Here is a 17,596-nt window from a genome sequence, read left to right on the forward strand (position 1 = left end):
GTCATCTTCTTGCTTTTTCTGCACCGTGGGAGGCTCTGGCTCCTTTCGGTGTTCAGCCCTCTGGCTATGGGTTGTGGGCTCCCTGCCTGACCCGTGGAGGCCGGGCCCTAGTAGACCCTGGCTTTCACTGTCTCCTTGTCCATTGTAAGAATACCAGAAGCGCACAGTAGACTCGAGACCCAGAGGAGGCAGACCTGCAATACCGAAGTCTACGCCCTGGAGGAAGGAAGTAGCCCTAGGGAAGCACTGGGACCTGGGATCAGAGTAGATGTACTGGAGAGGCTTCAACTGTTTCCCCCTGAATCGCACAGCCTAGCTGAGAACCTCCACCCAGTTCACGGAAGCCGGTGTCCTGTTGTCCTGAGGCTGTCGAGAGTCCTTGGCGCTCACGTCTCATATGGTGAGACCCCATGCTGGGTCTGCTGCTGCCAGGCCTCTGCCTGGGTGCTAACCTAACCTCCAGTCAGGTCTCAGGACTGAGCCACAGAGCACAGTCCTTGCTATGAGACCGGTACGGATCATAGGGTGTTTTGGCTGTTGTTGATTTGGGCAGTGGTGAGGTTTGAACTCAGGAGCTCACACTTCACAGGCACACCACTGAGTCACAACTCCAGCCCATTGCTTTAGTTATTTTTCAGATAGGGACTAGACTTGGATTGCAGTCCTACCTGTGCTTCCGGTGTCACTGGGATTATAGATGTGCCCCATCATACCCACCTTGTTGTAATGGAAGCTCACTAGCTTTTTGTCCAGGCAAGAACTGTAATCCTCTTGATTTCCAACTCCCCTGAGGCTAGGGTTGCAAGGTGTGTGCGGCCACCGCAATCCCAACTCATTGTACTTCTAAAGATGGTTACAACAATAGCCTTTGTCCGGATTACTCTTCTCCAAAGCAGTGTTAAACCTAGTAACGTATGAAATCGAATTCGCATTCCTTTAGATCCTGGCCGGAGTTTTACTGGGTCTGACTGACAATACACAGCAGAAGGGCTGCTCTGCGCATCCCTTCCCATCCCTGGGCATGAACGCTGGCATCTCCCTTGCTCAGGGAGACTTCCCACCGTGTGCCTGAACTAGCACATCAGAACACTGCACCCAGAGACCACCAGCTGCCACACACAAGGTCACAGGAGGAGCAAGGACAGCGGTCGTTTGAGTAAGATAACTTCATGCTGATAGCGAGCGTGCACTTTTCCCATTCTCTGTGACTCTGGGCGATAGAAGAGCAAGGAGGCAGATTCTCCTTTCCAGTTTCTGGTCTCCAAAAGACTCCGCTCAACACCTGAAATTAGTGAGTCGTAGTCCGAAATTGTTTATTGTCTTTTTAGATAATAGATTTGAAAAGTGTGTGCGTGCGCATGTGTGTGCGTGTGTGTATATGTGTGCCATGAATCTGTTACCTGGTGACAACACCAGTGGAAATATGGAGAGATGGAGTTTGGAGAGGGCAGTGGGAAGAGAAATTAAGGAACATTAATACTTCCAAATTAGGAATTCATGCAAGAATGTGTTATTTGTAGGCTAACGGTCCATGTGCATTTTGTTATCATCACATACAAATAAGCTGCTTAAAACTCATTTTCAGAAGACTCCACTGAATTTGTTGAAATTATCAGTTTCTTAATGAGGGGAAGATTTACCATGTAATGTTTATAACTCATGAAAATATTTATACAAGAAATTTGTATTTACGTATAACTACATGGATAGTGTGTGTGTGCAAATACACATTTATTCATCTTTCAAGTGACTTGAACACAAAAGGTCCAGAAAAAGAAAAGCCAGCACTCATTAGAAGCTCCAAAGTTACTAATTTTTCAGCTTTCTTCTCTTCGTGTGTATTTGTATGTCTTTCTCTTTCTTTCCCTCTTTCCCTCTCTCTCTTTTTCTTCTCTCTTTCACCATCTGCATACATGACTTACATTCTCTAGGCTGCCTCATGATTGCAAGATGACCATCAGAGCACCAACCATGACATCTGTGTTCAGGGCAAAGAAGAAAGAATGGATTCAAAGGAGCACATTTCAGATGACTCATTCATCCTTCCTTTAAAGAGCATTTTAAATTCGCATTGGCAATAATCTAACCACATAACCACCTCTGTTCACAAGGGAGACTAGGAAATGTAAATTTTCATCCGGGCACATTGCCACCTCCAACAAAACTAGGGTTCTCTTAGTAAGGAATAAAGAGAGAAATTGATTTTGGGTAAACAACTAGTAGTCTGTACACAGGCTTTGGTGACAACAAATGGGAAAGCAGAGAACCTCACCGCCACATCTTTAATGATAAACATGATGCCATAATGAACAGCTCTTAAACATCCCAGGTAATATAAATAGCCATACTGTAAACATTGTATAACGGTTCAAAACTGACCTCATAAAAGCACACGGGAGAGGGGAAAGCAGCAATAAAAATTAAAAAACTTTAAAAAAACAACTAATTTCATTATGAAATAGCTTATAAGACATCAACTCAATAAGCTTCCTTTATAAACACAGATCCTCACTTCACACGAGGTCTACAACCTACCTCTGTTTGGAAACTGGACGTGTGATTTATATCTTTGGGCATCTTTTTTTCTGGTTAGATACTGCAGAGGTTTTCCAACAGAGTTGATGCCCTACAAAAGATGAAGGACGATGGGTTTAGGTGTTGATGTTTATTTGGAAGATGTCAGGCAACAAACATAACAGCTGAAGGATAACTCGGGGCCTGGGGGTCATACAGATGTTCTCAGGCCAATAGAGTGGAGAACTGTTGGCCCCAGCTGGAGTCTACGGCTGGTGAAGGCACACATTCACTAGCAAAAGAGAAGATGGAAGACTGGGCCTTTGAGGGAGGGAAGAGGCCGAGTTAGCAGTCACGCACTGAGCCAGGAAACATTCTGGAGAAAGCAAAGGTCTAGATGGGACAGTGTTTCACTTTGAGTCTGAGACGTAAGAAAAGGCCAAGATAGACCATCTGTCTGGACATATCTACTAACACAAATCCTTGGCAGATTGCACGTGAGCTGTGCATCAAGGTCCTAATGCTGGTGCTAATGGGACCAGCTAATGTGTTACTCCACCAACAGGGGGGCAGCCGGCTCTCATCCATCAGCAGAGGTTTAAGAGGACTTAGGGAGACTTGAGGCATGAGGCAGGGGAAATCTGATTGTTTTGTCAAAAGGGTCCCAAAGAAATAGAAAATGTGCTGTAGTTGCTCATCGTTATCTGGCTTGGTAGATAGCTAGGGTATTACTTGCCCCCTGGAGGGGAGGGGGTGTCATTTCAGGGCTCCCCGGAGAGGTGCAGCCTGACTTCTGTCCCCTCTGCTTCTTGCAGACAGGGAGCCTTCTGTTTGGTCCCGAGCTCTTCACTGGACTCTGTACCATCAGTGGGGGTACGCAAAGAAGATATCACAATATTTTTAATTTTATCTTAAGAATGAGTTGGAATATACTCTATGTGTGTCCACTATATGGATTGACAGTCTTGTCACTGTGTAGAGATTGGAGGCTGATGGTGATCTTCACTTACTATAGGGGACATTGTTCCAGGAGAAGCCGGCCTTGTCATCTGGGAAAGGGACACTCTTATCCTCTCCAGGGACATGTGAACACTTATTTGTGCCCTGTTAAGTGGGTTTATGTAGTGTACGGTGTTTAATCTCTGTGAAGTGATACGCACAAAATATGCACGGCCTTGAAAGCTTGTAGAAAATGGCCAGGTACAATGGCTAATGCCTGTCATCTCTTCTTAGGAGTCAGAGATCACCAGGAAAATCAAAGTTCAAGGTCAATCTGGGTAAAAAAAAAAAAAAGTTAAGCTTTCATCTCAATTAGTAAGTTTACTGTGGTAACACATGCCTGTTTTGGAAACTCCTCAGGGGTAAAAATAAGAGGATCATAGTCCAAGCTCACCCCAGCAAAAATACAAGACACTATCAGAAATAACAAGAGCCCAAAAGGGTTGGAGCCTGGCTTAAGTGACAGACAATGGAAGGCCCTGAGTTCAAACTCCAATGCTGCAGAAAAAAATATAGAAAAGTAACAGCAACTCATGATGAAAGATCTGATTCAGGTAACAAAACCAAACAAAGCAGAAAAGCTGGTAGGTGAGTACCTAGACCAAGATTGGTTGACATTACACATAACAGAGCTAGAGGATCAACTTAGAAGTTGCTCTCACCAAAAACGGAGCCATTCTGAGGACGCCAGCCGCCATGCAGAAAGACCCCACCACAGGGCACCCACACACTCACTTTGTGTCCCTGAAGCATCTTTTCAACCGTAACAGCTACTAAAGCCAATGAGGAAACCAACTAAACTGAGAAACCTTGGAATTGCTGTTCTCACAAATGGGAGACGACCATTTTCAAAAGTAGGGAACCGTGGTCAACTGTACTGCACGGGTTAAAATAGCATTTTAAAAAAATGAATGCCAGGAATAAGAATGAATGACTCATTAGTGTACTGCCACTTTAATTCATCTCACGTATTGGTTGTGTATGTTTGTGATCTGCCTGGATAAAGGGTACTGGTCAGCTTTTGTCACTGGCAGAATATCTGCGGTAAACCATGTGAAGAAGGAAAGGTCTGCTGTGGCTCTCAGGTTCAGAGCTTCCTCGCTCCCTTGTTGTGTCAGGAAGTCCGTGGAAGAACAAAGCTGCTCACTCACGGCAGGTGGAAAACAAAAGGGAGAGAAGAGCAAGCACCATATGATCTTCAAAGCGCAGACACCCAGAGACCTAACTTCCTTCTGCTACAAACAACACCTAAAGGTTTCACCACCTCCTTACCGCACCACCAGTGGAAACCAAGCCTTCAACACCTGGGCTTTGGGACATTAAGATCCACACCTGTGTCAGACATGCTTCTAATGCAGCATGCTTCTAATCCTAGGATTTGGGAAGCAGAGGCAGGAGGATCTTGAGTTTGAGGCCAGCCTGGGTTATAAAACAAGCTCAAGGCCAACCCCAGATACACAAGGAGACCCTATCTAAGAAACATACAGACAAGACTGGGTATTTAGCTCAGGTAGAGCTCAGTGGTGGAACACCTACCATTCTATCACGTTTGCTAATAGCACTCAGCACTTCCTCCTGCATGGTTGTTCCTGGGCATACGGATGGCCCGCTCTGTTGATGGAGCTGGCTGGGAGCAGGAGCAGGTTGATCAACTGTCTGCTCAAAGACTTGTCATGTACAGCACCTAGCCATCTAGGAGGTGCCCACCAACATTTCATTTAGAAGTTAAGAGGAAATGAGGATGCATCTAAAATTCCTTAGCACAGATGACCACAATCTCAGTGGGAAATCCCAGAGTTGAGCAGATCCTTGGGAAACCCCTGAGCAGTGTCTAACCCACAGGGTGTGAACTCTGAATAAGAGATGATTCTTCCCATCTAGTGACTTTGAAGGCCACTGTTTACTTACAAGGATGCTTGCTTGTACACAGAAACGCCATGCTGATCCAGCCAGCCGCCCAACTCATTCTCATGTTGAACAATTGTTTCAGGCTTTCAGCTTGATTCTTGCACATATGTTCATGAAATCCAAAGAGATTATGTATGCAAACACAATTTATATTACAAATGTATCATAAAATCCATATGATTATTGCATATGTAATGAAGTATTACATAACATGCGTATAATATGTATATCTATAAACTCAACTGGTGTGGGCAGGGGGCAGGATTCCCGTGATGCAACGCCTTTGAACAACTAACTTACAGTGTGCCAAAATGAATACCAGGAAGCTGGAATATGTCTTGGGGGCCGAGAGTGAGGCCAAGGGGAGAGAGGCAGATGAATAGAGAGAGGAAGGCTGGTGAATACAATCATAACATTGAATGTATATATGTGAGAGTGAGCCCAGGTAACTGGAGCCCATGGGAAAGGTGAGTTGGGAGCATTGGGATGAAAGGGCTAATATTGATCACCATGGACTGTACTCACACACTGACAGGTTGAACTGGAACCCTTCCATACAACTGCTTAAAGATCATGAAGATAAATAACCCACAGGCATTATATATAAATATGCAATTTATACTAAAAACATATTGTCTGTATTATTATTTGGATATATAATAAATACTATGTAATATGGTATGGAAATTTTATATGATTATATGCATGCATAATATAAATTAGCTGAATGTGAATCAGAGATCTAGATTTTCCAATAATCTTTTTTTTTTTTTTTTGGTCAGTCGTGGGGCTTGAACTCTGGGCCTCGGCGCTGTCCCTCAGCTCTTCAGCTCAAGGCGAGCGCTCTACCACTTGAGCTACAGCGCCACTTCCGGTTTTCTGGTGGTTTATTGGAGATAGGAGTCTCACGGTCTCTCCTGCCCGGGCTGGCTTTGAACCGCGATCCTCAGATCTCAGCCTCCTGAGTAGCTAGGATTACAGGCGTGAGCCACCAGCGCCCGGCATCCAATAATCTTTAATAGCAACTAACCTCACTATTAAAAATAATCCCAGTAACTCAACCATCTATAAACTATGCAGTATGTTCTAATGGGCTTCTTGGGAGTTGGAACTAACTGGATTTACACCTCTGTGTTCACCTGAAGATATTTATTTGATATTTATTGATATAATTTTATTGCAATCATATACTATATATATATCCCTCCCCCTCTCTCATGAAAAGGTACATTATAACTGTACTTCTTCTAACGGGTACATAGTTTCCTTTGGTTTGTCAACAGTTTTCCGTCTCAGAAACCTATAGCCACTAAAAATTAAATATTTGCCTTTGCCAGAAAGTAATCATTTGAGGTAAGTTCTGCCTCGTAAATGGTGAAAAATAAGTGGAGGTGGGTCTCAGTAAAGAGACATTTTCTTTTCTATTTCTTCACCAATGTATTCATGCCTGGTAATGACATACCTACTTATTTTTTTACTTTCTAAAATCATAACATGGAAAGAAATTGAGCTGTCCTCCTAGGAATATAGCCTAGTTGCCTTCCAGATACAGACTGCAAGCTTCAAGTGGAAAGAAGAAATGGCTGGCTTTATTTCTTCCTCAGCATCACACATGGAGAGCCCCCCCAGTCCCCTCCCCCCGACCACTTGCACATTTACATAAAGTCACATGACTGACATGAGCTATCTGTGGGAGTGAGATGGGAAGTCCTGCTGGATGTAGCATCCTTTGGCTGCATACCTGATTATCTATGGAAGTTTCCCCTAGATTCAATATTACTAGATCAACAGCTTAGAACGTTTTTAAGGCTCTAGATAATATTATACTTGGCTGCTTTTTAGAAAAATGGTAGCCATTTGAATTGTGCAGTGTCACAAATCAAGGTCCCATCGCTCAAAACAAATGAGTGTGCCCATTAACAATAAAAACCTCCACCAATGAGATCTAAATGCTATTTCTCATAACTTACCATTCTGAAATGACCAGGTAAATCAACCTTTTTTTAAAGGTAATTTTATCTTTCTTTGTAGAGTTATCTATGTGTACTAATATTTTTTTCAACATTATAGTCATGATACGTATCAGCCCAGAACAACAGGAAGGAGACAGGCTGGAGAAGGGGATGGAGCTGAGAGCCACACTAGCTCTTTGTCCTGCCATTAACAAGGTCTGACCTGGGCAAGTTTCCCTCCTCTGTAAACAGAAGGGAGTGAGCCTGGGTCCTTCCCAGTCCTGTTGAAGGGATATCATAAACCCACCATTTTAAAGACACCCTTCCTTGCCCTAACTCACACAGCTTTGAGTAAGGTACAATTAAGGACAAACATCAAGCAGTAAGCTAAGGCCCCGCCTCCCACCGGCTGTGAGCAAATCACTTCTGACTTCCCTCCTCCCGGGGTGGAAACTTTGTCTTTCAGGTCTGCGTTAGAACTGCACGAAGCTGTAAAATGGAAGGAAGTGTTTAGATTATAATACACCACGGGTATATACACACATACAGATATAATACCCGATTGGATATATACGTGTCTACACACATTCACATGTAGTGTGATTCTGCATCTTGAAAACATAAAAGGAAAACTTTATTTTTTTACCCCCACTATACTTCCCCACACACACTAGACTAGACTAGACTCTAGCCTCCAGTGCTCCCAAGAGAGCAAGCCACAGAGATGCAAACTGCAACTGGACACGGTGAACCTACTGTTCAGGTTTCTAAGGATGGATCTCCAAGAAAGAGATGAGATTTTTCTAAGGTAATTTGGGGTCTACTTGATTTTCTGTTATGTGTACAGACTTGAAAGCTTAATCCACACATTAAGTATACACATACCCACATGTGTAGCATATACATGTATATATATATATACAGATACATACCTTACATATGTACATACATACACAAGTGTATAAACATATCTGGTGTGAGATACTCTATATATATATAAACATTTGTTGTGAGATACTCTTCATATATATATATATATATATATATGAAAATGAAGGCAAAAAAAGTGAAAAGAACTTTCATTTTTTTAATTCTTGGGAATTTGACTGCCTCTATATTTTTAACCAGTCTAATATATGGTGTATTTATATTGGTTAGCATAAACAAGCTCAGTTTGTCAGCAAATTGTACTTTATACCCACAGGTGGGTAGAGCCAGTGTTCCGAGCTCTGATAGAACATGATAGGGACCAGACACTAGTTTGTGTTTGAGGGGAGACAAGACATATAAACATGTAATTACCTAAATGGGGACGTAACTACAGTAAGTACAGTTCTGTGATTAAGGACTGGATGTGGGAAGAGGAGAATTTTTCCCTCTCCTAATGCTAAGCTGGCATTTTTCTCTCCCACCTTGGGGCTAGAATTATATAATACAAGAGCAGTTAGCATATACCTCCCATGGGTATAAGTAAATGGTTATTGATTTAAACACCTTTTAAAACTAGCCACAGAGCTGGGCACCCATGGCTCATGCTTATAATTCTAGTTACTGGGTAGACCAGAGATTAGGAGGATCTCTGTACAATGCCAGCGGGGGAAGTGTCTCAATAAAATGTCTCAATGAAAAAGAAAATCAGGCTATGATGCCTTGTGCCTGTCGGACCAGCTATAGCAAGAAGTATAAATGGGAGGATCATAGTTCAGGTAGGCCTGGTCAAAATAAAATAAGGCTCTATCTCAAAAATGACCAGTTAAAAAAGGTCTGGAGGTCTGGAGGCATACTTCAAGCAACAGCACATCTGCTTATCAAACATGAGACCAACACACAAGGAGCACTAGCTCACGACACCCCTGCACAAAATACACCAGGTATTTTTTTTTTTTTTTGCTCTGCAGAAAGAAAATGGTAGCTGAGAAAATGTTTCTGAACTGAGTAAACCCAGTAAACAATAAATCCAGAATTCTCCTGGATCACATGGCTCTTCCAGGGACCAGAGCTCAATGTACCAAGTACCCCGTCTGAATCCAAAGGAGCGCTTGGCTCTCTCAATGTTCTCAGGCTGCCTCTCTCTTTCTGGCTCATTTTCACTGCCTGGGGCACACCCTCTCCTGGGCCTCCCAGATCATCCTCTGGAGTACGTACTACTCATGTCACTTCATTTTACAGATATGGAGACTGAGTCCCTCACTAGACGAAGGAAATCTCCTGAGCAGTCTGGCCTCCCTGGCCTCCTTTCTTGATAATAAGAACAAGTAAGAACGAACGCTCCGCTGGAGGGTGAATTTGTATACATTTGATCAGCCAAGGGGAGGTGAGTGGAAAGGAAAGCTTTTGAAAGTTCTCTTGACGCTTGGCCAAGCCTATAAAAAGAGAAAAAGAAGTTGTGAAAGGCAATAGAAGTAGAAGAACAGGAAATAGAAGGGGGGAAAAGGCAAAGAGAAATGGCCTTTGGCCTGCTAGGGACCTTGGTGACTGTGTGTAATAGCCCAGGGCTGGGACTGAGGAATTGGATGTTTTTGAAAGTACCTTCGCTGGATTTCCAGAGGTTATCTCTGTAGCAACCCAGAGGGACAGGAGGTATTGCTCACTTACTTCAGTTTACAAACACCCAAATGAAAAGCGCAAGCCTAGGGAAGGACAAGATGAAATCCTAGCTACAAAGGGAAATTTGCAGAAGGTCTGCTGGACCCGGTGTCCACTGAAAGCAAGATAACCACTGCAGGAGATGGCAGCAAATGCCACGTTGTGGAGAGTTCTCAGATGGGTTCCGTGACATAGCAGTGCGTCTGATAGGTTGTTCACACAGAGCTCCAGGAGCATCTTCTCGCTGTGACCTTGGAACATAACATTGACTCTGCTCTTAGATGCCCCTAGAATAAGAATGAGGTGGAAATCCTTGACAGCTGCTGGGAAATGTTCCATGGAAGAACTGGGTATCAGGAAGGAAAATAAGATTGTTCTCTGTGAGATGGACAACAGAATCAATACATATTGCATAGGGCGGAGATATGCAAAGTCATCATGTTGAGGATAATAAGCCGAAGGAAGAACAGTCCACTTAAGCTAGGGCAGGATATGGCGTGAGAAGAGAAAGGAAGAGAAAACACAAATGCTGTACACTGGTCATATTTGGGACAGATTCTACCCCCTCTGCCTTCCTGGATTCCGGACAGACTGAAGGGCACATCAAGAGAGAGAAAGGTCACTCGGGCCAAGGACATTTGCTATTCTAGGTCATAGGCAGCACTCTCCATAATGAGCATTAATCTTCTTCCACCATCTTCCCATCTCAACTCTCTTATTGATTTTCGTAGTAGTTTAGAAATCACCTGGGACTCTGACACTCTCTCTCTCTCTGTCTCTCTCTCTCTTTTTCTCTCTGTTCTTCTGTCCATTTCTTCCCCAAGATAGAGAAGTTAACCTGACTCAGGACAGCTCAACAGTGAGATTCCATGGACCAGCATTTGGACCAGAGTCCAGGGCACTGTCCAAGCATGCCATGCTCATTTACTTGCTTTCTCATTGGGGCACTTGAACTTCAAGTTCTCAGGAAGCTGCCTTTTGCCTTGTCTCTGTTCTAGCTTCTCCAAGTGCATCTGGGCTTGAAAGTCATATTAAACACTGTCAGCTGGACTGGATTCACACACACACACACACACACACACACACACACACACACAGCTGAAATCCCGGTACTGTGGAGGCAGACATGGGGAGGATCATCGTCGTTGGAGGCCATCCTGATTGTGAAAGCTCACTTGTGTCATCCCAGCCATGCAGAAGGCAGTCTGAGACCAGCGTGGGCAAAAACTCAACACCTTATCTACGAAATAACGAAAGCAAAGAGGGCGGAGGACATGGCAAGTGGTGCAGCTCCTGCCTGGCGAGTGAAGGCCCTGAGTTCAAGCCCCAATACTCTTATCACTTTGGTAGCAAGTCCAGCTTAGGATCTATAGCTCTGAGCACTGGGGCCTTGTAGCCACAGGGACTCTTTTGCCCTCCAGTCAGCGGGTCTGTTCACTGAAGGTGAAGATTGGCAACTTCTGCCTCTGATAGGGGCTGCAGGCCATTCTGATCTGAGAGCCACCTCGTCCCTTTCCTAATCTCACTCTCAGCAAGCTCACTTCTATTGGGTTTTGAGTTTCATGGGCTGGTGAGGCAGACCTCAATTGTCCAGCCTGACTCACGGTTACTCTGACCGTACATCAGGTGGCCTATCTGTGGCCATTCAGCTCTTAACTGAAGAAGTAGGCATCTGAGGACTCTGCCAGCCACCAGGAGTCACATGTGCCTTTTCCATGAGCAAGACACTGCATTTCCCTTCCCTGTCTCATGGCCAATAGCTGCTGCCCTTTTTCATGTAAAGCTTCCAAAAGAAACAACCTCATAAGTGTCTGAGCGGACAGAAGACCATGACAAATCATTGCTGTCTCTTAAGAACTAGGAGGAATTCTTCCCCAGTCTAGATAGCTGAGGTTTCCTTCCCAGTGGATCAGAAGACAGGAGGTGGCAGTTAGATCATACTGTTGCTAAGGGCTGGTCCTGTTCTACCCTCCTATAATACAAACAATTGCTTGGTCCAACTTATACCATGGGGCCATCTACTTTAGGGTGGCTTGCATTCATGATTTGCTCAATATCTGGGTCTGGTCCTGGGAATCAGTCCAAGGATTTATTGCTGTGTGTGAGAGAGGCATGGTCCCTGGGGATGCCTGAGATGATGGGTCATTCTCTTCAGCATTGATTGATGCTCCCAGCACCGGGGCCCTCAGTTCTCCCAATAAGTAGTACATCATCAAGGTCACACACGTGCGTATATTCACATCTATGCAGACACATGCATACACACCTGTATGACCAAGACCAAGGCCTTATCAAACTGTACTGCTGTGGGTTTTTTGTGGTGTGTGTGGTACCGAACCCTGAACTTGCTAGGCAAGCCTGTACAGCCTTGAGCCCCAGCCCTAGACCTTTGCTTTTTAACACCTTTTTCAGATACGATCTCTTTACTACTTTTGCCCAAGTTGAGATCCAACCAAAAATCTCCCTGTCTCTACTTTCTGAGTGGAGTGGCTGGGATGACAGGCAACACCACTGTGTCTGGAACATGATTTGCCCCCCACCTGGAAACTCAAGTTGGAATCTGATCCCCATGACAGGACAGCTTGAATGTGACTGGGGTATTTAGAGGCGAAGCCTGGAGATGGGGGCGGGGGGGGGGTCATCAGGATTAAATCAGGTCATTGGAGTGAGATCCTCATGAATGAATACTGGTGGTTTTGTAAGAGTTGGGACAGCAATCAGAAGACACTCATGGGCTCCTTTGTCCCCAGCTGTCTGCATCTTTTGGGACTGTGCCAGCAAGAGGGCCACCCTCAAATGCAGTCCCTGGACCTTTCACCAGAGCAGAGAGCCAAATGAGTCTTTTCTTGGTGACTTAGCCAGTCTGTGCTATTAAGGGCAATAGATGAAGATCTAAGACAAATACCCTTACTACATAGATTCATTTATTTTCTAGTCTATTCTTTTATATTTTTAATACATTCTGAAACCCACTAAATCAAATTCAAAACCCACCAGGGCTCAAGACTGGCTCTTTTAAAGGACATTGTCATGAGGCCTGCACCCAGGGGCTCTGTTCTTCTCCACCTGAACAATTATTTTTTTTGGGGGGGGGACCGGTTGTGGGGCCTGAACTCTGGGCCTGGGCGCTATCCCTTAGCTCTTCAGCTCAAGGCTAGCGCTCTTCCACTTGAGCCACAGCACCACTTCCGGCTTTTTTCTTTTTGCTTATGTGGTGCTGAGGAATCGAACCCAGGGCCTCATGCATGCAAGGCAAGCACTCTACCACTGAGCCACCTTCCCAGCCCCTCTACTGAACAATTATGTTCTGAGGATTGACCTGAAGTACTGCTCAATGTTTAAGAGGAGCAAGTCATGATCTTACCCTTCCAAGTTCAAAAGTCGAGCAGAGAAACAGGAAGACATCCAACCCAGCTCTAGGAGCTAAGAGTGCTAGGGTTAGTGGGGAAGGATGGAAAAGAATCCTAGGAGAGGGAACCCTTCAGTCAAGTCTCAAGTTCATAGACTTTAGCTGTGATAGAAACAATGGGCAGCCAGGTCCAGGCATGTGGTTTGAGTAAATAGGGGCCCATTTCTTGATACATAGCAAGAAACTCTAAGGTAGGTGGTTACTGAGTTTGCCTTACAAGCCCCTTACGACCCATCATGATCCAAATTCCTCACCATCTTCTCTCCACCTTGTTCTATGCCTGCATGCTCATGGTACACCATGTCTTAAAGGGCTGGATCCATCTACATTCCAGACAGGAAGAAAGGAACAAAGAGAGCACACTTTGCATAGCACCACTCTGTGTCTGTCCCTTGGATTAAACAGGCAAATTCTCAAGGGCCCTGGGTAGGACGTACCCCCAGCTTTACTGGCTAGAAAGGAATAGGGCAGCAAAGACCCTCTGTCTCCATACCAGTCGTGAGAAACAGGCACATCTTCTATACTCCATCCTCTTTGCCTGTCATCTGCCACCACCATCCTCAAACACCCCCCACCCCCGCATCTCTGCACACGATGGTAGCATTTTATGCAAACAATGCATGCGTGCCTGGAGAACTCAGCATATAATTCAACACTTCCATAACTCAAGCCCCCTTCTCCCACAGGACTGAATACAAATGTATGCAGGAAGCACCATGCAATCTTGCAGTGCATAAATCTGCAAACGTGGGAACATATATTTACTTTAAGGCTGCTTTTTATTTTCGCTGTATTTCCTCTAATATTTTGAAGTGCTCTCTCTTAAATTAAAAGCACGGAGCCATAATGGTGGCGATTTGGCCTTCTCACGGGAGATTTAGCACATCTAAGTTGTGTTCCAAATCTTCCAGTTTCTTGAGTGTTAAGAGCTCTACACTTAATGAACTCTTAGGTGACCTTGTTACAGCATTATAGGTAGAAGACTTCGAATGATAATGGTAACACATGTTGAAATAACAGAAAGGAAGCCATCAGCTCATTCCCAGGGGTTCCATGTATGCAAACAGCTGTGGCTCACTGGCTAGATACAAAGGATGGTGGCAGACAAGGTGGCCCTTGACTTGGTATCACAAGCTTAAGCCACAGCCCACCGGCTCTGACAGGAAGTGATAACTGATGGATCTTTCTCTATTGGGGAGATTCGACTTGTCTAATGTAAGCCTCTAATTTTTTCATCAGTATTTTAGGTAACAGTGATTCATTTTTACATAACTCCAATAAAAGTACCACATGTGGAGAAAATATTCTGCTTTGTACCCAGCACTCAAGGCCCTCCTGGTGATTACCTCCATGTTTAACTTTATTTTCTTTATTCTCTTCTCCACAATCATCCTGACTCTTAGTGTTCACTCACTCTGGTGCATTTTCTTTCCTAATCAGCTTTAAATAGTTCAATTTAGAAAATGAGGCAACTATAAAGAAGCAAACAATAAAAATGCTCAGTATTACATCATTCAGAGGTAATTATTATGAAGATTTTCTTTTTCTTCTTGCATAGTTACACTATCTACATATGCAAAGAAATCACAGTATGTAAGGGAATTTAGGGGCATCCTTTTTTATTCGGCAATGTTGTGCTGTAGCATAGTTCTTTCATATCAGATTATTAACTGTTTTCCCTGATTGTTTTCAGAAAGCTGCATCCGCTTCCACTGTGTATCTGTTCCACAATAGATTGAAATCATCACTTGTTTTTTGGGCATTTAGATTGTTGAAGATTTTGACTATTAGGAGTAATTATCAAATGAATATTCTTGTCGCTGAATGTTTGCAATCTCCATGACTGGTTATTAAAGACAAATTCCTTTAATAAGTAGGATTCTGAGACAAAGGAAATGAACACTATCAAAGCTTTAAATGTGCACTGCCAAAGTGCCCTAGGAAAGTTGGGAGCATTCGCCTCTGTAATAACTGCGCTCAATATATACTCATAACCTGAGACCTTGCTATTGCATCTGTCTTCCAAATTCAGGGAGTACATCAGAAAATCCCCCAAAGATACCTATATTAATTTGCTTTATTTTAACTAACTTCTCTCATGGTGGAGCCTGCTAGGAAGCCCTCAGTGGGCTTTTCTCATTTGTCCTTCTTCGACCATAAGTTGAGAGGAAGTACAAGTGTATGTGTGGGAGAAAGTGTATGTGTGAGTAAAATCCCTCTTGGTATAGGACCACAGAGAAACAGGCTTTTAAATGTCAAAACGCATTGTAGGAAATCTTTAAAATCCTTCCATTAAGTACAATGGATGCATGGTACTTCAGACACCAGATATATCAGTACCCTTGTAAGGATGGAGTCCATTTTGGTTAAATGTTAAAAAGGACACTCCAATTTTTTTCCCCTCATATCATCCAGTACTAAGTGGTAAGGTTAAGGTCACTGATATATACACACACAATGGGACTCAAGTTCATTTGCATGCTAATTATCTCTTCCCACAAGCCTGGTATTGTATCTTCTGTGTGAGGTTGTTACCATTTGCAACCAGTTTTGCTCAGGAGATCTTCCCTCTTCTAAAATATAATTCCTGTGCATTTTGCTTTGTAACCAACGTTCAGTCAAGGAACTTTAACTGATAGAAAAACGGCAGTTCATTACCTGTCTTTCTCCTAGAACTATCTAGAAATCTGAAGAGCGAAGGGATATTCAAACCAGTAAGAACAGACAGATCCATCCATTCATCCAAGTCATCCACTTACAAAGTTAAGACACATGTCATACTGAGAGTCTAGGAGGAAAACAGGTGACAAATAGTCACAATTACTGTAAAATCACATTAGTAAGTATTGTGTTCTTCTCTTTGGACACACCCAAATCCTCCTTCAACTGCCAGAGGAAAACCCCTGTGGGATGCCATCTTTTAAATTAGAGCTACTTTCTCAAGGCGTTGGCTGCTGCTACAGTCTCTTCTTAGAAGCTCATTGCCTGTTCTGGGAGAGAGAGAGGGAGGGAGGGAGGGAGGGACAGTACAGCTACACAGCTGGGAGAAGACTCTGAAAGAGCAAGAATGTAATTAAATAACCCTTTCTCTCAGACTCACTCAAGTTTAGGGGTCACTTCCTAGAAAGTATTGTCCCTCCCCTCCCCCACATCCTGAATAACAGAATCCTTTCCACCTATTGACACTTCTGGCCTGTTTACTTTTGTTCTATTATTTTACATACCTATAGCAGAAAAGGATGTCAATGGACAAGAAATCTGATTTTTTTAAAAAAAAATAGGAATAGCTACAATGGTGATAGCATTTTGCCACAAAAATCTCAACAGTAACATGGTGCTAGTGTAGCACTATCTGTGTATGAATATATCATCATTCCCACAGATGGCCCAAAGGACTTGGAAGTCCAACCATCCCTCCATCCTGAATTCCTAAACCTATGATTGAGAGGATGAAGATGACTGTAGACAACCCACGGAAGAAATCCATCTTCTGGTTTGCCAGCAGCTCTATGAGACTTATGTTTGCTCTCCTAGCTAATTTGTCCTCCCAGAAATAATATAGTGTTGGACAATTCATTGCCTACCATCAATCTCCTCTCAGAGAAGACTTTCTTACTCTTCTATTTTTTTTCCAAACAGAGACTTACCATTTTCAAGGATTTTGATGAAGACCCAATAGAAACCATCGTGTACATTACACCTGGTTCACCTCCTACAGCTGGAGCCAAATGGCAGGTGCTCAGGATCATGTGACGTGGGCTGACCTTCTGCCTTGTTCAGCTGATTCTGCTTCCCAGGGTAGGCCCATCTTTTTGTGAAATACTTCACCACCAGAGAGCTGCGTTCTAGTAATGTATGACTCTCATATATCTCCTGCCTTGATGATAAATTAATGTAGCACATTATCAGGGCAAGGGCAACTGATGATATGTACTGGGAAGGATGGTGCCAGTCAGGATGAAGGAGAATGATAGGATAATCACCAACATATGGGATTCTGGAAACTCTCATTTCAGTCTGTTTTCTGCAGCTAAATCAATGTCCCCCTGACTCTACCTCCAGACACATCCGCATTGTGGCACCAAATTCCATAAAACATTAGTTGCTACATATTTTATAAACTCTTTATACATACTAACAATGTCTGCCATGAACCTTGGGTCACTGCAGGCTCATTGTATCCAGTTACATTGTTGTTACTAGAAAGCCCTCCTTATTTACCCTGAAC

The 17,596-nt window shown here is 43.6% G+C and overlaps 1 long non-coding RNA gene across 1 annotated transcript in view; it reads right to left on the reverse strand.

Moving 5' to 3' along the window:
• Positions 1-1,879: 1,879 nt before the first annotated feature.
• LOC105995700 overlaps positions 1,880-17,596 on the reverse strand; it is a 32,316-nt gene continuing 16,599 nt past the window's right edge. The window contains exons 2-3 of the long non-coding RNA XR_001175578.1: positions 2,536-2,626; positions 1,880-1,978 (exon numbers count right to left, since the gene is read on the reverse strand). This is a non-coding gene — a long non-coding RNA (uncharacterized LOC105995700). The remainder of the gene's footprint in view (positions 1,979-2,535; positions 2,627-17,596) is intronic.

This window comes from Dipodomys ordii, unplaced genomic scaffold (genome assembly GCF_000151885.1).
Source record: "Dipodomys ordii isolate 6190 unplaced genomic scaffold, Dord_2.0 Scaffold119, whole genome shotgun sequence".
NCBI classification, from domain to species: domain Eukaryota; kingdom Metazoa; phylum Chordata; class Mammalia; order Rodentia; family Heteromyidae; genus Dipodomys; species Dipodomys ordii.